The 22,236-nt window shown below is 39.2% G+C and overlaps 33 non-coding genes across 33 annotated transcripts; all 33 read left to right on the top strand.

The window, feature by feature from the left end:
• Positions 1-440: 440 nt before the first annotated feature.
• On the top strand, positions 441-552 carry trnal-caa (transfer RNA leucine (anticodon CAA)). The gene is made up of 2 exons: positions 441-478; positions 507-552. It is a non-coding gene; the product is annotated as a tRNA-Leu (tRNA).
• Positions 553-1,098: 546 nt separating this feature from the next.
• On the top strand, positions 1,099-1,210 carry trnal-caa (transfer RNA leucine (anticodon CAA)). The gene is made up of 2 exons: positions 1,099-1,136; positions 1,165-1,210. It is a non-coding gene; the product is annotated as a tRNA-Leu (tRNA).
• Positions 1,211-1,756: 546 nt separating this feature from the next.
• On the top strand, positions 1,757-1,868 carry trnal-caa (transfer RNA leucine (anticodon CAA)). Its single transcript has 2 exons — positions 1,757-1,794; positions 1,823-1,868. It is a non-coding gene; the product is annotated as a tRNA-Leu (tRNA).
• A 546-nt stretch (positions 1,869-2,414) lies between these two features.
• trnal-caa (transfer RNA leucine (anticodon CAA)) lies at positions 2,415-2,526 on the top strand. The gene is made up of 2 exons: positions 2,415-2,452; positions 2,481-2,526. It is a non-coding gene; the product is annotated as a tRNA-Leu (tRNA).
• A 546-nt stretch (positions 2,527-3,072) lies between these two features.
• On the top strand, positions 3,073-3,184 carry trnal-caa (transfer RNA leucine (anticodon CAA)). Its single transcript has 2 exons — positions 3,073-3,110; positions 3,139-3,184. It is a non-coding gene; the product is annotated as a tRNA-Leu (tRNA).
• A 546-nt stretch (positions 3,185-3,730) lies between these two features.
• Positions 3,731-3,842, top strand: trnal-caa (transfer RNA leucine (anticodon CAA)). The gene is made up of 2 exons: positions 3,731-3,768; positions 3,797-3,842. It is a non-coding gene; the product is annotated as a tRNA-Leu (tRNA).
• A 546-nt stretch (positions 3,843-4,388) lies between these two features.
• trnal-caa (transfer RNA leucine (anticodon CAA)) lies at positions 4,389-4,500 on the top strand. The gene is made up of 2 exons: positions 4,389-4,426; positions 4,455-4,500. It is a non-coding gene; the product is annotated as a tRNA-Leu (tRNA).
• Positions 4,501-5,046: 546 nt separating this feature from the next.
• On the top strand, positions 5,047-5,158 carry trnal-caa (transfer RNA leucine (anticodon CAA)). Its single transcript has 2 exons — positions 5,047-5,084; positions 5,113-5,158. It is a non-coding gene; the product is annotated as a tRNA-Leu (tRNA).
• Positions 5,159-5,826: 668 nt separating this feature from the next.
• trnal-caa (transfer RNA leucine (anticodon CAA)) lies at positions 5,827-5,938 on the top strand. The gene is made up of 2 exons: positions 5,827-5,864; positions 5,893-5,938. It is a non-coding gene; the product is annotated as a tRNA-Leu (tRNA).
• Positions 5,939-6,484: 546 nt separating this feature from the next.
• On the top strand, positions 6,485-6,596 carry trnal-caa (transfer RNA leucine (anticodon CAA)). The gene is made up of 2 exons: positions 6,485-6,522; positions 6,551-6,596. It is a non-coding gene; the product is annotated as a tRNA-Leu (tRNA).
• A 546-nt stretch (positions 6,597-7,142) lies between these two features.
• trnal-caa (transfer RNA leucine (anticodon CAA)) lies at positions 7,143-7,254 on the top strand. Its single transcript has 2 exons — positions 7,143-7,180; positions 7,209-7,254. It is a non-coding gene; the product is annotated as a tRNA-Leu (tRNA).
• Positions 7,255-7,800: 546 nt separating this feature from the next.
• trnal-caa (transfer RNA leucine (anticodon CAA)) lies at positions 7,801-7,912 on the top strand. Its single transcript has 2 exons — positions 7,801-7,838; positions 7,867-7,912. It is a non-coding gene; the product is annotated as a tRNA-Leu (tRNA).
• Positions 7,913-8,458: 546 nt separating this feature from the next.
• On the top strand, positions 8,459-8,570 carry trnal-caa (transfer RNA leucine (anticodon CAA)). The gene is made up of 2 exons: positions 8,459-8,496; positions 8,525-8,570. It is a non-coding gene; the product is annotated as a tRNA-Leu (tRNA).
• A 546-nt stretch (positions 8,571-9,116) lies between these two features.
• trnal-caa (transfer RNA leucine (anticodon CAA)) lies at positions 9,117-9,228 on the top strand. The gene is made up of 2 exons: positions 9,117-9,154; positions 9,183-9,228. It is a non-coding gene; the product is annotated as a tRNA-Leu (tRNA).
• A 546-nt stretch (positions 9,229-9,774) lies between these two features.
• On the top strand, positions 9,775-9,886 carry trnal-caa (transfer RNA leucine (anticodon CAA)). Its single transcript has 2 exons — positions 9,775-9,812; positions 9,841-9,886. It is a non-coding gene; the product is annotated as a tRNA-Leu (tRNA).
• A 546-nt stretch (positions 9,887-10,432) lies between these two features.
• trnal-caa (transfer RNA leucine (anticodon CAA)) lies at positions 10,433-10,544 on the top strand. The gene is made up of 2 exons: positions 10,433-10,470; positions 10,499-10,544. It is a non-coding gene; the product is annotated as a tRNA-Leu (tRNA).
• Positions 10,545-11,090: 546 nt separating this feature from the next.
• trnal-caa (transfer RNA leucine (anticodon CAA)) lies at positions 11,091-11,202 on the top strand. The gene is made up of 2 exons: positions 11,091-11,128; positions 11,157-11,202. It is a non-coding gene; the product is annotated as a tRNA-Leu (tRNA).
• A 546-nt stretch (positions 11,203-11,748) lies between these two features.
• On the top strand, positions 11,749-11,860 carry trnal-caa (transfer RNA leucine (anticodon CAA)). Its single transcript has 2 exons — positions 11,749-11,786; positions 11,815-11,860. It is a non-coding gene; the product is annotated as a tRNA-Leu (tRNA).
• A 546-nt stretch (positions 11,861-12,406) lies between these two features.
• trnal-caa (transfer RNA leucine (anticodon CAA)) lies at positions 12,407-12,518 on the top strand. Its single transcript has 2 exons — positions 12,407-12,444; positions 12,473-12,518. It is a non-coding gene; the product is annotated as a tRNA-Leu (tRNA).
• A 546-nt stretch (positions 12,519-13,064) lies between these two features.
• trnal-caa (transfer RNA leucine (anticodon CAA)) lies at positions 13,065-13,176 on the top strand. Its single transcript has 2 exons — positions 13,065-13,102; positions 13,131-13,176. It is a non-coding gene; the product is annotated as a tRNA-Leu (tRNA).
• A 546-nt stretch (positions 13,177-13,722) lies between these two features.
• On the top strand, positions 13,723-13,834 carry trnal-caa (transfer RNA leucine (anticodon CAA)). Its single transcript has 2 exons — positions 13,723-13,760; positions 13,789-13,834. It is a non-coding gene; the product is annotated as a tRNA-Leu (tRNA).
• A 546-nt stretch (positions 13,835-14,380) lies between these two features.
• On the top strand, positions 14,381-14,492 carry trnal-caa (transfer RNA leucine (anticodon CAA)). The gene is made up of 2 exons: positions 14,381-14,418; positions 14,447-14,492. It is a non-coding gene; the product is annotated as a tRNA-Leu (tRNA).
• A 668-nt stretch (positions 14,493-15,160) lies between these two features.
• trnal-caa (transfer RNA leucine (anticodon CAA)) lies at positions 15,161-15,272 on the top strand. The gene is made up of 2 exons: positions 15,161-15,198; positions 15,227-15,272. It is a non-coding gene; the product is annotated as a tRNA-Leu (tRNA).
• Positions 15,273-15,818: 546 nt separating this feature from the next.
• On the top strand, positions 15,819-15,930 carry trnal-caa (transfer RNA leucine (anticodon CAA)). The gene is made up of 2 exons: positions 15,819-15,856; positions 15,885-15,930. It is a non-coding gene; the product is annotated as a tRNA-Leu (tRNA).
• Positions 15,931-16,476: 546 nt separating this feature from the next.
• On the top strand, positions 16,477-16,588 carry trnal-caa (transfer RNA leucine (anticodon CAA)). The gene is made up of 2 exons: positions 16,477-16,514; positions 16,543-16,588. It is a non-coding gene; the product is annotated as a tRNA-Leu (tRNA).
• Positions 16,589-17,134: 546 nt separating this feature from the next.
• trnal-caa (transfer RNA leucine (anticodon CAA)) lies at positions 17,135-17,246 on the top strand. Its single transcript has 2 exons — positions 17,135-17,172; positions 17,201-17,246. It is a non-coding gene; the product is annotated as a tRNA-Leu (tRNA).
• A 545-nt stretch (positions 17,247-17,791) lies between these two features.
• trnal-caa (transfer RNA leucine (anticodon CAA)) lies at positions 17,792-17,903 on the top strand. The gene is made up of 2 exons: positions 17,792-17,829; positions 17,858-17,903. It is a non-coding gene; the product is annotated as a tRNA-Leu (tRNA).
• A 546-nt stretch (positions 17,904-18,449) lies between these two features.
• trnal-caa (transfer RNA leucine (anticodon CAA)) lies at positions 18,450-18,561 on the top strand. The gene is made up of 2 exons: positions 18,450-18,487; positions 18,516-18,561. It is a non-coding gene; the product is annotated as a tRNA-Leu (tRNA).
• Positions 18,562-19,107: 546 nt separating this feature from the next.
• On the top strand, positions 19,108-19,219 carry trnal-caa (transfer RNA leucine (anticodon CAA)). The gene is made up of 2 exons: positions 19,108-19,145; positions 19,174-19,219. It is a non-coding gene; the product is annotated as a tRNA-Leu (tRNA).
• Positions 19,220-19,887: 668 nt separating this feature from the next.
• trnal-caa (transfer RNA leucine (anticodon CAA)) lies at positions 19,888-19,999 on the top strand. The gene is made up of 2 exons: positions 19,888-19,925; positions 19,954-19,999. It is a non-coding gene; the product is annotated as a tRNA-Leu (tRNA).
• Positions 20,000-20,545: 546 nt separating this feature from the next.
• Positions 20,546-20,657, top strand: trnal-caa (transfer RNA leucine (anticodon CAA)). Its single transcript has 2 exons — positions 20,546-20,583; positions 20,612-20,657. It is a non-coding gene; the product is annotated as a tRNA-Leu (tRNA).
• Positions 20,658-21,203: 546 nt separating this feature from the next.
• trnal-caa (transfer RNA leucine (anticodon CAA)) lies at positions 21,204-21,315 on the top strand. The gene is made up of 2 exons: positions 21,204-21,241; positions 21,270-21,315. It is a non-coding gene; the product is annotated as a tRNA-Leu (tRNA).
• Positions 21,316-21,861: 546 nt separating this feature from the next.
• Positions 21,862-21,973, top strand: trnal-caa (transfer RNA leucine (anticodon CAA)). The gene is made up of 2 exons: positions 21,862-21,899; positions 21,928-21,973. It is a non-coding gene; the product is annotated as a tRNA-Leu (tRNA).
• Positions 21,974-22,236: the final 263 nt, after the last annotated feature.

The raw sequence follows: 22,236 nt of genomic DNA, 5'->3' as shown, positions 1-22,236 counted from the left end.
TTTCCAGCCTCCAAATGTAGCCTTGGATTCAAATCGGACTTCTGACAAAGACTCTTTTGTAGTGAGCAGACTAGAAATACAATTGTAACTAATTATGAGACAATCAAAAATATATATATTTGGATCCTTTATTTTTTCCATCTGACCAACTTCACTGTGAGAATTGCACTTCAGTTATTTGGGTGAATATGTCAAAAAGGCACAGTGCTCCAAGGCGCCAAACTCAAGAATTTTCACCCCTCTCACTTGCTGAGTTTTCTGATTCCCCAATGGAGGTGCGGGATCTACTCACACTTCTGACAAATGCTCTTTTGGAATGACTAGACTAGAAATAGAAATGGAATTAATTATGAGACAACAAATAATATATTTTACATCCTTTATTATGCCATCTGAACAACTTCACTGATAGAATTGCACCTCAACTACTTGCTGAATGTGTCAGAATCGCCGAGTGGTCTAAGGCGCCAGACTCAAGACACATCCCCCTTCTCAGTTGCTGAGGTTTCTGGTCTCCAAATGGAGGCGTGGGTTCAAATCCCACTTCTGACAGTGGTTCTTTTGAAGTCAACTGACTTGCAATCAATGTTTAGAGATTTAATTCTACAGTTTGGACACTTTGCTTCGCTTCTTACCAGCTCTAGTGATAAAACTGTCCTTTCCAGCCTCCAAATGTAGCCTTGGGTTCAAATCTGACTTCTGACAAAGACTCTTTTGTAGTGAGCAGACTAGAAATATAATTGTAACTAATTATGAGACAATCAAAAATATATATATTTGGATCCTTTATTTTTTCCATCTGACCAACTTCACTGTGAGAATTGCACTTCAGTTATTTGGGTGAATATGTCAAAAAGGCACAGTGCTCCAAGGCGCCAAACTCAAGAATTTTCACCCCTCTCAGTTGCTGAGTTTTCTGATTCCCCAATGGAGGTGCGGGATCTACTCACACTTCTGACAAATGCTCTTTTGGAATGACTAGACTAGAAATAGAAATGGAATTAATTATGAGACAACAAATAATATATTTTACATCCTTTATTATGCCATCTGAACAACTTCACTGATAGAATTGCATCTCAATTACTTGTAGAATATGTCAGAATGGCCGAGTGGTCTAAGGCGCCAGACTCAAGACACATCCCCCTTCTCAGTTGCTGAGGTTTCTGGTCTCCAAATGGAGGCGTGGGTTCAAATCCCACTTCTGACAATGGATCTTTTGAAGTCAGCTGACTTGGAATCAACGTTTAGAGAGTAAATTCTACAGTTTGGACACTTTACTTAGCCTCTAACCAACTCTAGTGATGAAACTGTCCTTTCCAGCCTCCAAATGTAGCCTTGTGTTCAAATCTGACTTCTGACAAAGACTCTTTTTTAGTGAGCAGACTAGAAATACAATTGTAACTAATTATGAGACAATCAAAAATATATATATTGGGATCCTTTATTTTTTCCATCTGACCAACTTCACTGTGGGAATTGCACTTCAGTTATTTGGGTGAATATGTCAAAAAGGCACAGTGCTCCTAGGCGCCAAACTCAAGAATTTTCACCCCTCTCAGTTGCTGAGTTTTCTGATACCCCAATGGAGGTGCGGGATCTACTCACACTTCTGACAAATGCTCTTTTGGAATGACTAGACTAGAAATAGAAATGGAATTAATTATGAGACAACAAATAATATATTTTACATCCTTTATTATGCCATCTGAACAACTTCACTGATAGAATTGCATCTCAATTACTTGTAGAATATGTCAGAATGGCCGAGTGGTCTAAGGCGCCAGACTCAAGACACATCCCCCTTCTCAGTTGCTGAGGTTTCTGGTCTCCAAATGGAGGCGTGGGTTCAAATCCCACTTCTGACACTGGATCTTTTGAAGTCAGCTGACTTGGAATCAACGTTTAGAGAGTAAATTCTACAGTTTGGACACTTTGCTTCGCTTCTAACCAGCTCTAGTGATAAAACTGTCCTTTCCAGCCTCCAAATGTAGCCTTGGGTTCAAATCGGACTTCTGACAAAGACTCTTTTGTAGTGAGCAGACTAGAAATATAATTGTAACTAATTATGAGACAATCAAAAATATATATATTTGGATCCTTTATTTTTTCCATCTGACCAACTTCACTGTGAGAATTGCACTTCAGTTATTTGGGTGAATATGTCAAAAAGGCACAGTGCTCCAAGGCGCCAAACTCAAGAATTTTCACCCCTCTCAGTTGCTGAGTTTTCTGATTCCCCAATGGAGGTGCGGGATCTACTCACACTTCTGACAAATGCTCTTTTGGAATGACTAGACTAGAAATAGAAATGGAATTAATTATGAGACAACAAATAATATATTTTACATCCTTTATTATGCCATCTGAACAACTTCACTGATAGAATTGCATCTCAATTACTTGTAGAATATGTCAGAATGGCCGAGTGGTCTAAGGCGCCAGACTCAAGACACATCCCCCTTCTCAGTTGCTGAGGTTTCTGGTCTCCAAATGGAGGCGTGGGTTCAAATCCCACTTCTGACAATGGATCTTTTGAAGTCAGCTGACTTGGAATCAACGTTTAGAGAGTAAATTCTACAGTTTGGACACTTTACTTAGCCTCTAACCAACTCTAGTGATGAAACTGTCCTTTCCAGCCTCCAAATGTAGCCTTGTGTTCAAATCTGACTTCTGACAAAGACTCTTTTTTAGTGAGCAGACTAGAAATACAATTGTAACTAATTATGAGACAAACAAAAATATATATATTGGGATCCTTTATTTTTTCCATCTGACCAACTTCACTGTGGGAATTGCACTTCAGTTATTTGGGTGAATATGTCAAAAAGGCACAGTGCTCCTAGGCGCCAAACTCAAGAATTTTCACCCCTCTCAGTTGCTTAGTTTTCTGATACCCCAATGGAGGTGCGGGATCTACTCACACTTCTGACAAATGCTCTTTTGGAATGACTAGACTAGAAATAGAAATGGAATTAATTATGAGACAACAAATAATATATTTTACATCCTTTATTATGCCATCTGAACAACTTCACTGATAGAATTGCACCTCAACTACTTGCAGAATATGTCAGAATGGCCGAGTGGTCTAAGGCGCCAGACTCAAGACACATCCCCCTTCTCAGTTGCTGAGGTTTCTGGTCTCCAAATGGAGGCGTGGGTTCAAATCCCACTTCTGACAATGGATCTTTTGAAGTCAACTGACTTGGAATCAACGTTTAGAGAGTAAATTCTACAGTTTGGACACTTTACTTCGCTTCTAACCAGCTCTAGTGATAAAACTGTCCTTTCCAGCCTCCAAATGTAGCCTTGGGTTCAAATCGGACTTCTGACAAAGACTCTTTTGTAGTGAGCAGACTAGAAATATAATTGTAACTAATTATGAGACAATCAAAAATATATATATTTGGATCCTTTATTTTTTCCATCTGACCAACTTCACTGTGAGAATTGCACTTCAGTTATTTGGGTGAATATGTCAAAAAGGCACAGTGCTCCAAGGCGCCAAACTCAAGAATTTTCACCCCTCTCAGTTGCTGAGTTTTCTGATTCCCCAATGGAGGTGCTGGATCTACTCACACTTCTGACAAATGCTCTTTTGGAATGACTAGACTAGAAATAGAAATGGAATTAATTATGAGACAACAAATAATATATTTTACATCCTTTATTATGCCATCTGAACAACTTCACTGATAGAATTGCATCTCGATTACTTGTAGAATATGTCAGAATGGCCGAGTGGTCTAAGGCGCCAGACTCAAGACACATCCCCCTTCTCAGTTGCTGAGGTTTCTGGTCTCCAAATGGAGGCGTGGGTTCAAATCCCACTTCTGACAATGGATCTTTTGAAGTCAGCTGACTTGGAATCAACGTTTAGAGAGTAAATTCTACAGTTTGGACACTTTACTTAGCCTCTAACCAACTCTAGTGATGAAACTGTCCTTTCCAGCCTCCAAATGTAGCCTTGGGTTCAAATCTGACTTCTGACAAAGACTCTTTTTTATTGAGCAGACTAGAAATACAATTGTAACTAATTATGAGACAATCAAAAATATATATATTGGGATCCTTTATTTTTTCCATCTGACCAACTTCACTGTGGGAATTGCACTTCAGTTATTTGGGTGAATATGTCAAAAAGGCACAGTGCTCCAAGGCGCCAAACTCAAGAATTTTCACCCCTCTCAGTTGCTGAGTTTTCTGATACCCCAATGGAGGTGCGGGATCTACTCACACTTCTGACAAATGCTCTTTTGGAATGACTAGACTAGAAATAGAAATGGAATTAATTATGAGACAACAAATAATATATTTTACATCCTTTATTATGCCATCTGAACAACTTCACTGATAGAATTGCACCTCAACTACTTGCAGAATATGTCAGAATGGCCGAGTGGTCTAAGGCGCCAGACTCAAGACACATCCCCCTTCTCAGTTGCTGAGGTTTCTGGTCTCCAAATGGAGGCGTGGGTTCAAATCCCACTTCTGACAATGGATCTTTTGAAGTCAGCTGACTTGGAATCAACGTTTAGAGAGTAAATTCTACAGTTTGGACACTTTACTTAGCCTCTAACCAACTCTAGTGATGAAACTGTCCTTTCCAGCCTCCAAATGTAGCCTTGGGTTCAAATCTGACTTCTGACAAAGACTCTTTTTTAGTGAGCAGACTAGAAATACAATTGTAACTAATTATGAGACAATCAAAAATATATATATTTGGATCCTTTATTTTTTCCATCTGACCAACTTCACTGTGGGAATTGCACTTCAGTTATTTGGGTGAATATGTCAAAAAGGCACAGTGCTCCAAGGCGCCAAACTCAAGAATTTTCACCCCTCTCAGTTGCTGAGTTTTCTGATACCCCAATGGAGGTGCGGGATCTACTCACACTTCTGACAAATGCTCTTTTGGAATGACTAGACTAGAAATAGAAATGGAATTAATTATGAGACAACAAATAATATATTTTACATCCTTTATTATGCCATCTGAACAACTTCACTGATAGAATTGCACCTCAACTACTTGCAGAATATGTCAGAATGGCAGAGTGGTCTAAGGCGCCAGACTCAAGACACATCCCCCTTCTCAGTTGCTGAGGTTTCTGGTCTCCAAATGGAGGCGTGGGTTCAAATCCCACTTCTGACAATGGATCTTTTGAAGTCAACTGACTTGGAATCAACGTTTAGAGAGTAAATTCTACAGTTTGGACACTTTGCTTCGCTTCTAACCAGCTCTAGTGATAAAACTGTCCTTTCCAGCCTCCAAATGTAGCCTTGGGTTCAAATCGGACTTCTGACAAAGACTCTTTTGTAGTGAGCAGACTAGAAATATAATTGTAACTAATTATGAGACAATCAAAAATATATATATTTGGATCCTTTATTTTTTCCATCTGACCAACTTCACTGTGAGAATTGCACTTCAGTTATTTGGGTGAATATGTCAAAAAGGCACAGTGCTCCAAGGCGCCAAACTCAAGAATTTTCACCCTTCTCAGTTGCTGAGTTTTCTGATTCCCCAATGGAGGTGCGGGATCTACTCACACTTCTGACAAATGCTCTTTTGGAATGACTAGACTAGAAATAGAAATGGAATTAATTATGAGACAACAAATAATATATTTTACATCCTTTATTATGACATCTGAAGAACTTCACTGATAGAATTTCACCTCAACTATTTGCGGAATATGACTAGACTAGAAATAGAAATGGAATTAATTATGAGAAAACAAATAATATATTTTACATCCTTTATTATGACATCTGAAGAACTTCACTGATAGAATTTCACCTCAACTATTTGCGTAATATGTCAGAATGGCCGAGTGGTCTAAGGCGCCAGACTCAAGACACATCCCCCTTCTCAGTTGCTGAGGTTTCTGGTCTCCAAATGGAGGCGTGGGTTCAAATCCCACTTCTGACAATGGTTCTTTTGAAGTCAACTGACTTGCAATCAACGTTTAGAGATTTAGTTCTACAGTTTGGACACTTTCCTTTGCTTCTAACCAGCTCTAGTGATAAAACTGTCCTTTCCAGCCTCCAAATGTAGCCTTGGATTCAAATCGGACTTCTGACAAAGACTCTTTTGTAGTGAGCAGACTAGAAATACAATTTTAACTAATTATGAGACAATCAAAAATATATATATTTGGATCCTTTATTTTTTCCATCTGACCAACTTCACTGTGAGAATTGCACTTCAGTTATTTGGGTGAATATGTCAAAAAGGCACAGTGCTCCAAGGCGCCAAACTCAAGAATTTTCACCCCTCTCACTTGCTGAGTTTTCTGATTCCCCAATGGAGGTGCGGGATCTACTCACACTTCTGACAAATGCTCTTTTGGAATGACTAGACTAGAAATAGAAATGGAATTAATTATGAGACAACAAATAATATATTTTACATCCTTTATTATGCCATCTGAACAACTTCACTGATAGAATTGCACCTCAACTACTTGCTGAATGTGTCAGAATCGCCGAGTGGTCTAAGGCGCCAGACTCAAGACACATCCCCCTTCTCAGTTGCTGAGGTTTCTGGTCTCCAAATGGAGGCGTGGGTTCAAATCCCACTTCTGACAGTGGTTCTTTTGAAGTCAACTGACTTGCAATCAATGTTTAGAGATTTAATTCTACAGTTTGGACACTTTGCTTCGCTTCTAACCAGCTCTAGTGATAAAACTGTCCTTTCCAGCCTCCAAATGTAGCCTTGGGTTCAAATCTGACTTCTGACAAAGACTCTTTTGTAGTGAGCAGACTAGAAATATAATTGTAACTAATTATGAGACAATCAAAAATATATATATTTGGATCCTTTATTTTTTCCATCTGACCAACTTCACTGTGGGAATTGCACTTCAGTTATTTGGGTGAATATGTCAAAAAGGCACAGTGCTCCAAGGCGCCAAACTCAAGAATTTTCACCCCTCTCAGTTGCTGAGTTTTCTGATTCCCCAATGGAGGTGCGGGATCTACTCACACTTCTGACAAATGCTCTTTTGGAATGACTAGACTAGAAATAGAAATGGAATTAATTATGAGACAACAAATAATATATTTTACATCCTTTATTATGCCATCTGAACAACTTCACTGATAGAATTGCACCTCAACTACTTGCAGAATATGTCAGAATGGCCGAGTGGTCTAAGGCGCCAGACTCAAGACACATCCCCCTTCTCAGTTGCTGAGGTTTCTGGTCTCCAAATGGAGGCGTGGGTTCAAATCCCACTTCTGACAATGGATCTTTTGAAGTCAGCTGACTTGGAATCAACGTTTAGAGAGTAAATTCTACAGTTTGGACACTTTACTTAGCCTCTAACCAACTCTAGTGATGAAACTGTCCTTTCCAGCCTCCAAATGTAGCCTTGGGTTCAAATCTGACTTCTGACAAAGACTCTTTTTTAGTGAGCAGACTAGAAATACAATTGTAACTAATTATGAGACAATCAAAAATATATATATTTGGATCCTTTATTTTTTCCATCTGACCAACTTCACTGTGGGAATTGCACTTCAGTTATTTGGGTGAATATGTCAAAAAGGCACAGTGCTCCAAGGCGCCAAACTGAAGAATTTTCACCCCTCTCAGTTGCTGAGTTTTCTGATACCCCAATGGAGGTGCGGGATCTACTCACACTTCTGACAAATGCTCTTTTGGAATGACTAGACTAGAAATAGAAATGGAATTAATTATGAGACAACAAATAATATATTTTACATCCTTTATTATGCCATCTGAACAACTTCACTGATAGAATTGCACCTCAACTACTTGCAGAATATGTCAGAATGGCCGAGTGGTCTAAGGCGCCAGACTCAAGACACATCCCCCTTCTCAGTTGCTGAGGTTTCTGGTCTCCAAATGGAGGCGTGGGTTCAAATCCCACTTCTGACAATGGATCTTTTGAAGTCAGCTGACTTGGAATCAACGTTTAGAGAGTAAATTCTACAGTTTGGACACTTTACTTAGCCTCTAACCAACTCTAGTGATGAAACTGTCCTTTCCAGCCTCCAAATGTAGCCTTGGGTTCAAATCTGACTTCTGACAAAGACTCTTTTTTAGTGAGCAGACTAGAAATACAATTGTAACTAATTATGAGACAATCAAAAATATATATATTTGGATCCTTTATTTTTTCCATCTGACCAACTTCACTGTGGGAATTGCACTTCAGTTATTTGGGTGAATATGTCAAAAAGGCGCAGTGCTCCAAGGCGCCAAACTCAAGAATTTTCACCCCTCTCAGTTGCTGAGTTTTCTGATACCCCAATGGAGGTGCGGGATCTACTCACACTTCTGACAAATGCTCTTTTGGAATGACTAGACTAGAAATAGAAATGGAATTAATTATGAGACAACAAATAATATATTTTACATCCTTTATTATGCCATCTGAACAACTTCACTGATAGAATTGCACCTCAACTACTTGCAGAATATGTCAGAATGGCCGAGTGGTCTAAGGCGCCAGACTCAAGACACATCCCCCTTCTCAGTTGCTGAGGTTTCTGGTCTCCAAATGGAGGCGTGGGTTCAAATCCCACTTCTGACAATGGATCTTTTGAAGTCAGCTGACTTGGAATCAACGTTTAGAGAGTAAATTCTACAGTTTGGACACTTTACTTAGCCTCTAACCAACTCTAGTGATGAAACTGTCCTTTCCAGCCTCCAAATGTAGCCTTGGGTTCAAATCTGACTTCTGACAAAGACTCTTTTTTAGTGAGCAGACTAGAAATACAATTGTAACTAATTATGAGACAATCAAAAATATATATATTTGGATCCTTTATTTTTTCCATCTGACCAACTTCACTGTGGGAATTGCACTTCAGTTATTTGGGTGAATATGTCAAAAAGGCACAGTGCTCCAAGGCGCCAAACTCAAGAATTTTCACCCCTCTCAGTTGCTGAGTTTTCTGATACCCCAATGGAGGTGCGGGATCTACTCACACTTCTGACAAATGCTCTTTTGGAATGACTAGACTAGAAATAGAAATGGAATTAATTATGAGACAACAAATAATATATTTTACATCCTTTATTATGCCATCTGAACAACTTCACTGATAGAATTGCACCTCAACTACTTGCAGAATATGTCAGAATGGCCGAGTGGTCTAAGGCGCCAGACTCAAGACACATCCCCCTTCTCAGTTGCTGAGGTTTCTGGTCTCCAAATGGAGGCGTGGGTTCAAATCCCACTTCTGACAATGGATCTTTTGAAGTCAGCTGACTTGGAATCAACGTTTAGAGAGTAAATTCTACAGTTTGGACACTTTACTTAGCCTCTAACCAACTCTAGTGATGAAACTGTCCTTTCCAGCCTCCAAATGTAGCCTTGGGTTCAAATCTGACTTCTGACAAAGACTCTTTTTTAGTGAGCAGACTAGAAATACAATTGTAACTAATTATGAGACAATCAAAAATATATATATTTGGATCCTTTATTTTTTCCATCTGACCAACTTCACTGTGGGAATTGCACTTCAGTTATTTGGGTGAATATGTCAAAAAGGCACAGTGCTCCAAGGCGCCAAACTCAAGAATTTTCACCCCTCTCAGTTGCTGAGTTTTCTGATACCCCAATGGAGGTGCGGGATCTACTCACACTTCTGACAAATGCTCTTTTGGAATGACTAGACTAGAAATAGAAATGGAATTAATTATGAGACAACAAATAATATATTTTACATCCTTTATTATGCCATCTGAACAACTTCACTGATAGAATTGCACCTCAACTACTTGCAGAATATGTCAGAATGGCCGAGTGGTCTAAGGCGCCAGACTCAAGACACATCCCCCTTCTCAGTTGCTGAGGTTTCTGGTCTCCAAATGGAGGCGTGGGTTCAAATCCCACTTCTGACAATGGATCTTTTGAAGTCAACTGACTTGGAATCAACGTTTAGAGAGTAAATTCTACAGTTTGGACACTTTGCTTCGCTTCTAACCAGCTCTAGTGATAAAACTGTCCTTTCCAGCCTCCAAATGTAGCCTTGGGTTCAAATCGGACTTCTGACAAAGACTCTTTTGTAGTGAGCAGACTAGAAATATAATTGTAACTAATTATGAGACAATCAAAAATATATATATTTGGATCCTTTATTTTTTCCATCTGACCAACTTCACTGTGGGAATTGCACTTCAGTTATTTGGGTGAATATGTCAAAAAGGCACAGTGCTCCAAGGCGCCAAACTCAAGAATTTTCACCCCTCTCAGTTGCTGAGTTTTCTGATTCCCCAATGGAGGTGCGGGATCTACTCACACTTCTGACAAATGCTCTTTTGGAATGACTAGACTAGAAATAGAAATGGAATTAATTATGAGACAACAAATAATATATTTTACATCCTTTATTATGCCATCTGAACAACTTCACTGATAGAATTGCACCTCAACTACTTGCAGAATATGTCAGAATGGCCGAGTGGTCTAAGGCGCCAGACTCAAGACACATCCCCCTTCTCAGTTGCTGAGGTTTCTGGTCTCCAAATGGAGGCGTGGGTTCAAATCCCACTTCTGACAATGGTTCTTTTGAAGTCAACTGACTTGCAATCAACGTTTAGAGATTTAATTCTACAGTTTGGACACTTTCCTTTGCTTCTAACCAGCTCTAGTGATAAAACTGTCCTTTCCAGCCTCCAAATGTAGCCTTGGATTCAAATCGGACTTCTGACAAAGACTCTTTTGTAGTGAGCAGACTAGAAATACAATTTTAACTAATTATGAGACAATCAAAAATATATATATTTGGATCCTTTATTTTTTCCATCTGACCAACTTCACTGTGAGAATTGCACTTCAGTTATTTGGGTGAATATGTCAAAAAGGCACAGTGCTCCAAGGCGCCAAACTCAAGAATTTTCACCCCTCTCACTTGCTGAGTTTTCTGATTCCCCAATGGAGGTGCGGGATCTACTCACACTTCTGACAAATGCTCTTTTGGAATGACTAGACTAGAAATAGAAATGGAATTAATTATGAGACAACAAATAACATATTTTACATCCTTTATTATGCCATCTGAACAACTTCACTGATAGAATTGCACCTCAACTACTTGCTGAATGTGTCAGAATCGCCGAGTGGTCTAAGGCGCCAGACTCAAGACACATCCCCCTTCTCAGTTGCTGAGGTTTCTGGTCTCCAAATGGAGGCGTGGGTTCAAATCCCACTTCTGACAGTGGTTCTTTTGAAGTCAACTGACTTGCAATCAATGTTTAGAGATTTAATTCTACAGTTTGGACACTTTGCTTCGCTTCTAACCAGCTCTAGTGATAAAACTGTCCTTTCCAGCCTCCAAATGTAGCCTTGGGTTCAAATCTGACTTCTGACAAAGACTCTTTTGTAGTGAGCAGACTAGAAATATAATTGTAACTAATTATGAGACAATCAAAAATATATATATTTGGATCCTTTATTTTTTCCATCTGACCAACTTCACTGTGGGAATTGCACTTCAGTTATTTGGGTGAATATGTCAAAAAGGCACAGTGCTCCAAGGCGCCAAACTCAAGAATTTTCACCCCTCTCAGTTGCTGAGTTTTCTGATTCCCCAATGGAGGTGCGGGATCTACTCACACTTCTGACAAATGCTCTTTTGGAATGACTAGACTAGAAATAGAAATGGAATTAATTATGAGACAACAAATAATATATTTTACATCCTTTATTATGCCATCTGAACAACTTCACTGATAGAATTGCACCTCAACTACTTGCAGAATATGTCAGAATGGCCGAGTGGTCTAAGGCGCCAGACTCAAGACACATCCCCCTTCTCAGTTGCTGAGGTTTCTGGTCTCCAAATGGAGGCGTGGGTTCAAATCCCACTTCTGACAATGGATCTTTTGAAGTCAGCTGACTTGGAATCAACGTTTAGAGAGTAAATTCTACAGTTTGGACACTTTACTTAGCCTCTAACCAACTCTAGTGATGAAACTGTCCTTTCCAGCCTCCAAATGTAGCCTTGGGTTCAAATCTGACTTCTGACAAAGACTCTTTTTTAGTGAGCAGACTAGAAATACAATTGTAACTAATTATGAGACAATCAAAAATATATATATTTGGATCCTTTATTTTTTCCATCTGACCAACTTCACTGTGGGAATTGCACTTCAGTTATTTGGGTGAATATGTCAAAAAGGCACAGTGCTCCAAGGCGCCAAACTGAAGAATTTTCACCCCTCTCAGTTGCTGAGTTTTCTGATACCCCAATGGAGGTGCGGGATCTACTCACACTTCTGACAAATGCTCTTTTGGAATGACTAGACTAGAAATAGAAATGGAATTAATTATGAGACAACAAATAATATATTTTACATCCTTTATTATGCCATCTGAACAACTTCACTGATAGAATTGCACCTCAACTACTTGCAGAATATGTCAGAATGGCCGAGTGGTCTAAGGCGCCAGACTCAAGACACATCCCCCTTCTCAGTTGCTGAGGTTTCTGGTCTCCAAATGGAGGCGTGGGTTCAAATCCCACTTCTGACAATGGATCTTTTGAAGTCAGCTGACTTGGAATCAACGTTTAGAGAGTAAATTCTACAGTTTGGACACTTTACTTAGCCTCTAACCAACTCTAGTGATGAAACTGTCCTTTCCAGCCTCCAAATGTAGCCTTGGGTTCAAATCTGACTTCTGACAAAGACTCTTTTTTAGTGAGCAGACTAGAAATACAATTGTAACTAATTATGAGACAATCAAAAATATATATATTTGGATCCTTTATTTTTTCCATCTGACCAACTTCACTGTGGGAATTGCACTTCAGTTATTTGGGTGAATATGTCAAAAAGGCGCAGTGCTCCAAGGCGCCAAACTCAAGAATTTTCACCCCTCTCAGTTGCTGAGTTTTCTGATACCCCAATGGAGGTGCGGGATCTACTCACACTTCTGACAAATGCTCTTTTGGAATGACTAGACTAGAAATAGAAATGGAATTAATTATGAGACAACAAATAATATATTTTACATCCTTTATTATGCCATCTGAACAACTTCACTGATAGAATTGCACCTCAACTACTTGCAGAATATGTCAGAATGGCCGAGTGGTCTAAGGCGCCAGACTCAAGACACATCCCCCTTCTCAGTTGCTGAGGTTTCTGGTCTCCAAATGGAGGCGTGGGTTCAAATCCCACTTCTGACAATGGATCTTTTGAAGTCAGCTGACTTGGAATCAACGTTTAGAGAGTAAATTCTACAGTTTGGACACTTTACTTAGCCTCTAACCAACTCTAGTGATGAAACTGTCCTTTCCAGCCTCCAAATGTAGCCTTGGGTTCAAATCTGACTTCTGACAAAGACTCTTTTTTAGTGAGCAGACTAGAAATACAATTGTAACTAATTATGAGACAATCAAAAATATATATATTTGGATCCTTTATTTTTTCCATCTGACCAACTTCACTGTGGGAATTGCACTTCAGTTATTTGGGTGAATATGTCAAAAAGGCACAGTGCTCCAAGGCGCCAAACTCAAGAATTTTCACCCCTCTCAGTTGCTGAGTTTTCTGATACCCCAATGGAGGTGCGGGATCTACTCACACTTCTGACAAATGCTCTTTTGGAATGACTAGACTAGAAATAGAAATGGAATTAATTATGAGACAACAAATAATATATTTTACATCCTTTATTATGCCATCTGAACAACTTCACTGATAGAATTGCACCTCAACTACTTGCAGAATATGTCAGAATGGCCGAGTGGTCTAAGGCGCCAGACTCAAGACACATCCCCCTTCTCAGTTGCTGAGGTTTCTGGTCTCCAAATGGAGGCGTGGGTTCAAATCCCACTTCTGACAATGGATCTTTTGAAGTCAGCTGACTTGGAATCAACGTTTAGAGAGTAAATTCTACAGTTTGGACACTTTACTTAGCCTCTAACCAACTCTAGTGATGAAACTGTCCTTTCCAGCCTCCAAATGTAGCCTTGGGTTCAAATCTGACTTCTGACAAAGACTCTTTTTTAGTGAGCAGACTAGAAATACAATTGTAACTAATTATGAGACAATCAAAAATATATATATTTGGATCCTTTATTTTTTCCATCTGACCAACTTCACTGTGGGAATTGCACTTCAGTTATTTGGGTGAATATGTCAAAAAGGCACAGTGCTCCAAGGCGCCAAACTCAAGAATTTTCACCCCTCTCAGTTGCTGAGTTTTCTGATACCCCAATGGAGGTGCGGGATCTACTCACACTTCTGACAAATGCTCTTTTGGAATGACTAGACTAGAAATAGAAATGGAATTAATTATGAGACAACAAATAATATATTTTACATCCTTTATTATGCCATCTGAACAACTTCACTGATAGAATTGCACCTCAACTACTTGCAGAATATGTCAGAATGGCCGAGTGGTCTAAGGCGCCAGACTCAAGACACATCCCCCTTCTCAGTTGCTGAGGTTTCTGGTCTCCAAATGGAGGCGTGGGTTCAAATCCCACTTCTGACAATGGATCTTTTGAAGTCAACTGACTTGGAATCAACGTTTAGAGAGTAAATTCTACAGTTTGGACACTTTGCTTCGCTTCTAACCAGCTCTAGTGATAAAACTGTCCTTTCCAGCCTCCAAATGTAGCCTTGGGTTCAAATCGGACTTCTGACAAAGACTCTTTTGTAGTGAGCAGACTAGAAATATAATTGTAACTAATTATGAGACAATCAAAAATATATATATTTGGATCCTTTATTTTTTCCATCTGACCAACTTCACTGTGAGAATTGCACTTCAGTTATTTGGGTGAATATGTCAAAAAGGCACAGTGCTCCAAGGCGCCAAACTCAAGAATTTTCACCCTTCTCAGTTGCTGAGTTTTCTGATTCCCCAATGGAGGTGCGGGATCTACTCACACTTCTGACAAATGTTCTTTTGGAATGACTAGACTAGAAATAGAAATGGAATTAATTATGAGACAACAAATAATATATTTTACATCCTTTATTATGACATCTGAAGAACTTCACTGATAGAATTTCACCTCAACTATTTGCGGAATATGACTAGACTAGAAATAGAAATGGAATTAATTATGAGAAAACAAATAATATATTTTACATCCTTTATTATGACATCTGAAGAACTTCACTGATAGAATTTCACCTCAACTATTTGCGGAATATGTCAGAATGGCCGAGTGGTCTAAGGCGCCAGACTCAAGACACATCCCCCTTCTCAGTTGCTGAGGTTTCTGGTCTCCAAATGGAGGCGTGGGTTCAAATCCCACTTCTGACAATGGTTCTTTTGAAGTCAACTGACTTGCAATCAACGTTTAGAGATTTAATTCTACAGTTTGGACACTTTCCTTTGCTTCTAACCAGCTCTAGTGATAAAACTGTCCTTTCCAGCCTCCAAATGTAGCCTTGGATTCAAATCGGACTTCTGACAAAGACTCTTTTGTAGTGAGCAGACTAGAAATACAATTTTAACTAATTATGAGACAATCAAAAATATATATATTTGGATCCTTTATTTTTTCCATCTGACCAACTTCACTGTGAGAATTGCACTTCAGTTATTTGGGTGAATATGTCAAAAAGGCACAGTGCTCCAAGGCGCCAAACTCAAGAATTTTCACCCCTCTCACTTGCTGAGTTTTCTGATTCCCCAATGGAGGTGCGGGATCTACTCACACTTCTGACAAATGCTCTTTTGGAATGACTAGACTAGAAATAGAAATGGAATTAATTATGAGACAACAAATAACATATTTTACATCCTTTATTATGCCATCTGAACAACTTCACTGATAGAATTGCACCTCAACTACTTGCTGAATGTGTCAGAATCGCCGAGTGGTCTAAGGCGCCAGACTCAAGACACATCCCCCTTCTCAGTTGCTGAGGTTTCTGGTCTCCAAATGGAGGCGTGGGTTCAAATCCCACTTCTGACAGTGGTTCTTTTGAAGTCAACTGACTTGCAATCAATGTTTAGAGATTTAATTCTACAGTTTGGACACTTTGCTTCGCTTCTAACCAGCTCTAGTGATAAAACTGTCCTTTCCAGCCTCCAAATGTAGCCTTGGGTTCAAATCTGACTTCTGACAAAGACTCTTTTGTAGTGAGCAGACTAGAAATATAATTGTAACTAATTATGAGACAATCAAAAATATATATATTTGGATCCTTTATTTTTTCCATCTGACCAACTTCACTGTGGGAATTGCACTTCAGTTATTTGGGTGAATATGTCAAAAAGGCACAGTGCTCCAAGGCGCCAAACTCAAGAATTTTCACCCCTCTCAGTTGCTGAGTTTTCTGATTCCCCAATGGAGGTGCGGGATCTACTCACACTTCTGACAAATGCTCTTTTGGAATGACTAGACTAGAAATAGAAATGGAATTAATTATGAGACAACAAATAATATATTTTACATCCTTTATTATGCCATCTGAACAACTTCACTGATAGAATTGCACCTCAACTACTTGCAGAATATGTCAGAATGGCCGAGTGGTCTAAGGCGCCAGACTCAAGACACATCCCCCTTCTCAGTTGCTGAGGTTTCTGGTCTCCAAATGGAGGCGTGGGTTCAAATCCCACTTCTGACAATGGATCTTTTGAAGTCAGCTGACTTGGAATCAACGTTTAGAGAGTAAATTCTACAGTTTGGACACTTTACTTAGCCTCTAACCAACTCTAGTGATGAAACTGTCCTTTCCAGCCTCCAAATGTAGCCTTGGGTTCAAATCTGACTTCTGACAAAGACTCTTTTTTAGTGAGCAGACTAGAAATACAATTGTAACTAATTATGAGACAATCAAAAATATATATATTTGGATCCTTTATTTTTTCCATCTGACCAACTTCACTGTGGGAATTGCACTTCAGTTATTTGGGTGAATATGTCAAAAAGGCACAGTGCTCCAAGGCGCCAAACTGAAGAATTTTCACCCCTCTCAGTTGCTGAGTTTTCTGATACCCCAATGGAGGTGCGGGATCTACTCACACTTCTGACAAATGCTCTTTTGGAATGACTAGACTAGAAATAGAAATGGAATTAATTATGAGACAACAAATAATATATTTTACATCCTTTATTATGCCATCTGAACAACTTCACTGATAGAATTGCACCTCAACTACTTGCAGAATATGTCAGAATGGCCGAGTGGTCTAAGGCGCCAGACTCAAGACACATCCCCCTTCTCAGTTGCTGAGGTTTCTGGTCTCCAAATGGAGGCGTGGGTTCAAATCCCACTTCTGACAATGGATCTTTTGAAGTCAGCTGACTTGGAATCAACGTTTAGAGAGTAAATTCTACAGTTTGGACACTTTACTTAGCCTCTAACCAACTCTAGTGATGAAACTGTCCTTTCCAGCCTCCAAATGTAGCCTTGGGTTCAAACTGACTTCTGACAAAGACTCTTTTTTAGTGAGCAGACTAGAAATACAATTGTAACTAATTATGAGACAATCAAAAATATATATATTTGGATCCTTTATTTTTTCCATCTGACCAACTTCACTGTGGGAATTGCACTTCAGTTATTTGGGTGAATATGTCAAAAAGGCGCAGTGCTCCAAGGCGCCAAACTCAAGAATTTTCACCCCTCTCAGTTGCTGAGTTTTCTGATACCCCAATGGAGGTGCGGGATCTACTCACACTTCTGACAAATGCTCTTTTGGAATGACTAGACTAGAAATAGAAATGGAATTAATTATGAGACAACAAATAATATATTTTACATCCTTTATTATGCCATCTGAACAACTTCACTGATAGAATTGCACCTCAACTACTTGCAGAATATGTCAGAATGGCCGAGTGGTCTAAGGCGCCAGACTCAAGACACATCCCCCTTCTCAGTTGCTGAGGTTTCTGGTCTCCAAATGGAGGCGTGGGTTCAAATCCCACTTCTGACAATGGATCTTTTGAAGTCAGCTGACTTGGAATCAACGTTTAGAGAGTAAATTCTACAGTTTGGACACTTTACTTAGCCTCTAACCAACTCTAGTGATGAAACTGTCCTTTCCAGCCTCCAAATGTAGCCTTGGGTTCAAATCTGACTTCTGACAAAGACTCTTTTTTAGTGAGCAGACTAGAAATACAATTGTAACTAATTATGAGACAATCAAAAATATATATATTTGGATCCTTTATTTTTTCCATCTGACCAACTTCACTGTGGGAATTGCACTTCAGTTATTTGGGTGAATATGTCAAAAAGGCACAGTGCTCCAAGGCGCCAAACTCAAGAATTTTCACCCCTCTCAGTTGCTGAGTTTTCTGATACCCCAATGGAGGTGCGGGATCTACTCACACTTCTGACAAATGCTCTTTTGGAATGACTAGACTAGAAATAGAAATGGAATTAATTATGAGACAACAAATAATATATTTTACATCCTTTATTATGCCATCTGAACAACTTCACTGATAGAATTGCACCTCAACTACTTGCAGAATATGTCAGAATGGCCGAGTGGTCTAAGGCGCCAGACTCAAGACACATCCCCCTTCTCAGTTGCTGAGGTTTCTGGTCTCCAAATGGAGGCGTGGGTTCAAATCCCACTTCTGACAATGGATCTTTTGAAGTCAGCTGACTTGGAATCAACGTTTAGAGAGTAAATTCTACAGTTTGGACACTTTACTTAGCCTCTAACCAACTCTAGTGATGAAACTGTCCTTTCCAGCCTCCAAATGTAGCCTTGGGTTCAAATCTGACTTCTGACAAAGACTCTTTTTTAGTGAGCAGACTAGAAATACAATTGTAACTAATTATGAGACAATCAAAAATATATATATTTGGATCCTTTATTTTTTCCATCTGACCAACTTCACTGTGGGAATTGCACTTCAGTTATTTGGGTGAATATGTCAAAAAGGCACAGTGCTCCAAGGCGCCAAACTCAAGAATTTTCACCCCTCTCAGTTGCTGAGTTTTCTGATACCCCAATGGAGGTGCGGGATCTACTCACACTTCTGACAAATGCTCTTTTGGAATGACTAGACTAGAAATAGAAATGGAATTAATTATGAGACAACAAATAATATATTTTACATCCTTTATTATGCCATCTGAACAACTTCACTGATAGAATTGCACCTCAACTACTTGCAGAATATGTCAGAATGGCCGAGTGGTCTAAGGCGCCAGACTCAAGACACATCCCCCTTCTCAGTTGCTGAGGTTTCTGGTCTCCAAATGGAGGCGTGGGTTCAAATCCCACTTCTGACAATGGATCTTTTGAAGTCAACTGACTTGGAATCAACGTTTAGAGAGTAAATTCTACAGTTTGGACACTTTGCTTCGCTTCTAACCAGCTCTAGTGATAAAACTGTCCTTTCCAGCCTCCAAATGTAGCCTTGGGTTCAAATCGGACTTCTGACAAAGACTCTTTTGTAGTGAGCAGACTAGAAATATAATTGTAACTAATTATGAGACAATCAAAAATATATATATTTGGATCCTTTATTTTTTCCATCTGACCAACTTCACTGTGAGAATTGCACTTCAGTTATTTGGGTGAATATGTCAAAAAGGCACAGTGCTCCAAGGCGCCAAACTCAAGAATTTTCACCCTTCTCAGTTGCTGAGTTTTCTGATTCCCCAATGGAGGTGCGGGATCTACTCACACTTCTGACAAATGTTCTTTTGGAATGACTAGACTAGAAATAGAAATGGAATTAATTATGAGACAACAAATAATATATTTTACATCCTTTATTATGACATCTGAAGAACTTCACTGATAGAATTTCACCTCAACTATTTGCGGAATATGACTAGACTAGAAATAGAAATGGAATTAATTATGAGAAAACAAATAATATATTTTACATCCTTTATTATGACATCTGAAGAACTTCACTGATAGAATTTCACCTCAACTATTTGCGGAATATGTCAGAATGGCCGAGTGGTCTAAGGCGCCAGACTCAAGACACATCCCCCTTCTCAGTTGCTGAGGTTTCTGGTCTCCAAATGGAGGCGTGGGTTCAAATCCCACTTCTGACAATGGTTCTTTTGAAGTCAACTGACTTGCAATCAACGTTTAGAGATTTAATTCTACAGTTTGGACACTTTCCTTCGCTTCTAACCAGCTCTAGTGATAAAACTGTCCTTTCCAGCCTCCAAATGTAGCCTTGGATTCAAATCGGACTTCTGACAAAGACTCTTTTGTAGTGAGCAGACTAGAAATACAATTGTAACTAATTATGAGACAATCAAAAATATATATATTTGGATCCTTTATTTTTTCCATCTGACCAACTTCACTGTGAGAATTGCACTTCAGTTATTTGGGTGAATATGTCAAAAAGGCACAGTGCTCCAAGGCGCCAAACTCAAGAATTTTCACCCCTCTCAGTTGCTGAGTTTTCTGATTCCCCAATGGAGGTGCGGGATCTACTCACACTTCTGACAAATGCTCTTTTGGAATGACTAGACTAGAAATAGAAATGGAATTAATTATGAGACAACAAATAATATATTTTACATCCTTTATTATGCCATCTGAACAACTTCACTGATAGAATTGCACCTCAACTACTTGCAGAATATGTCAGAATGGCCGAGTGGTCTAAGGCGCCAGACTCAAGACACATCCCCCTTCTCAGTTGCTGAGGTTTCTGGTCTCCAAATGGAGGCGTGGGTTCAAATCCCACTTCTGACAATGGATCTTTTGAAGTCAACTGACTTGGAATCAACGTTTAGAGAGTAAATTCTACAGTTTGGACACTTTGCTTCGCTTCTAACCAGCTCTAGTGATAAAACTGTCCTTTCCAGCCTCCAAATGTAGCCTTGGATTCAAATCGGACTTCTGACAAAGACTCTTTTGTAGTGAGCAGACTAGAAATACAATTGTAACTAATTATGAGACAATCAAAAATATATATATTTGGATCCTTTATTTTTTCCATCTGACCAACTTCACTGTGAGAATTGCACTTCAGTTATTTGGGTGAATATGTCAAAAAGGCACAGTGCTCCAAGGCGCCAAACTCAAGAATTTTCACCCCTCTCAGTTGCTGAGTTTTCTGATTCCCCAATGGAGGTGCGGGATCTACTCACACTTCTGACAAATGCTCTTTTGGAATGACTAGACTAGAAATAGAAATGGAATTAATTATGAGACAACAAATAATATATTTTACATCCTTTATTATGACATCTGAAGAACTTCACTGATAGAATTTCACCTCAACTATTTGCGGAATATGTCAGAATGGCCGAGTGGTCTAAGGCGCCAGACTCAAGACACATCCCCCTTCTCAGTTGCTGAGGTTTCTGGTCTCCAAATGGAGGCGTGGGTTCAAATCCCACTTCTGACAATGGATCTTTTGAAGTCAACTGACTTGGAATCAACGTTTAGAGAGTAAATTCTACAGTTTGGACACTTTACTTCGCTTCTAACCAGCTCTAGTGATAAAACTGTCCTTTCCAGCCTCCAAATGTAGCCTTGGGTTCAAATCGGACTTCTGACAAAGACTCTTTTGTAGTGAGCAGACTAGAAATATAATTGTAACTAATTATGAGACAATCAAAAATATATATATTTGGATCCTTTATTTTTTCCATCTGACCAACTTCACTGTGAGAATTGCACTTCAGTTATTTGGGTGAATATGTCAAAAAGGCACAGTGCTCCAAGGCGCCAAACTCAAGAATTTTCACCCCTCTCAGTTGCTGAGTTTTCTGATTCCCCAATGGAGGTGCTGGATCTACTCACACTTCTGACAAATGCTCTTTTGGAATGACTAGAATAGAAATAGAAATGGAATTAATTATGAGACAACAAATAATATATTTTACATCCTTTATTATGCCATCTGAACAACTTCACTGATAGAATTGCATCTCAATTACTTGTAGAATATGTCAGAATGGCCGAGTGGTCTAAGGCGCCAGACTCAAGACACATCCCCCTTCTCAGTTGCTGAGGTTTCTGGTCTCCAAATGGAGGCGTGGGTTCAAATCCCACTTCTGACAATGGATCTTTTGAAGTCAGCTGACTTGGAATCAACGTTTAGAGAGTAAATTCTACAGTTTGGACACTTTACTTAGCCTCTAACCAACTCTAGTGATGAAACTGTCCTTTCCAGCCTCCAAATGTAGCCTTGGGTTCAAATCTGACTTCTGACAAAGACTCTTTTTTATTGAGCAGACTAGAAATACAATTGTAACTAATTATGAGACAATCAAAAATATATATATTGGGATCCTTTATTTTTTCCATCTGACCAACTTCACTG

Source organism: Carassius gibelio, chromosome A20, assembly GCF_023724105.1.
Source record: "Carassius gibelio isolate Cgi1373 ecotype wild population from Czech Republic chromosome A20, carGib1.2-hapl.c, whole genome shotgun sequence".
Taxonomy (NCBI): domain Eukaryota; kingdom Metazoa; phylum Chordata; class Actinopteri; order Cypriniformes; family Cyprinidae; genus Carassius; species Carassius gibelio.
This window is presented reverse-complemented; position numbering and strand designations above follow the sequence as displayed.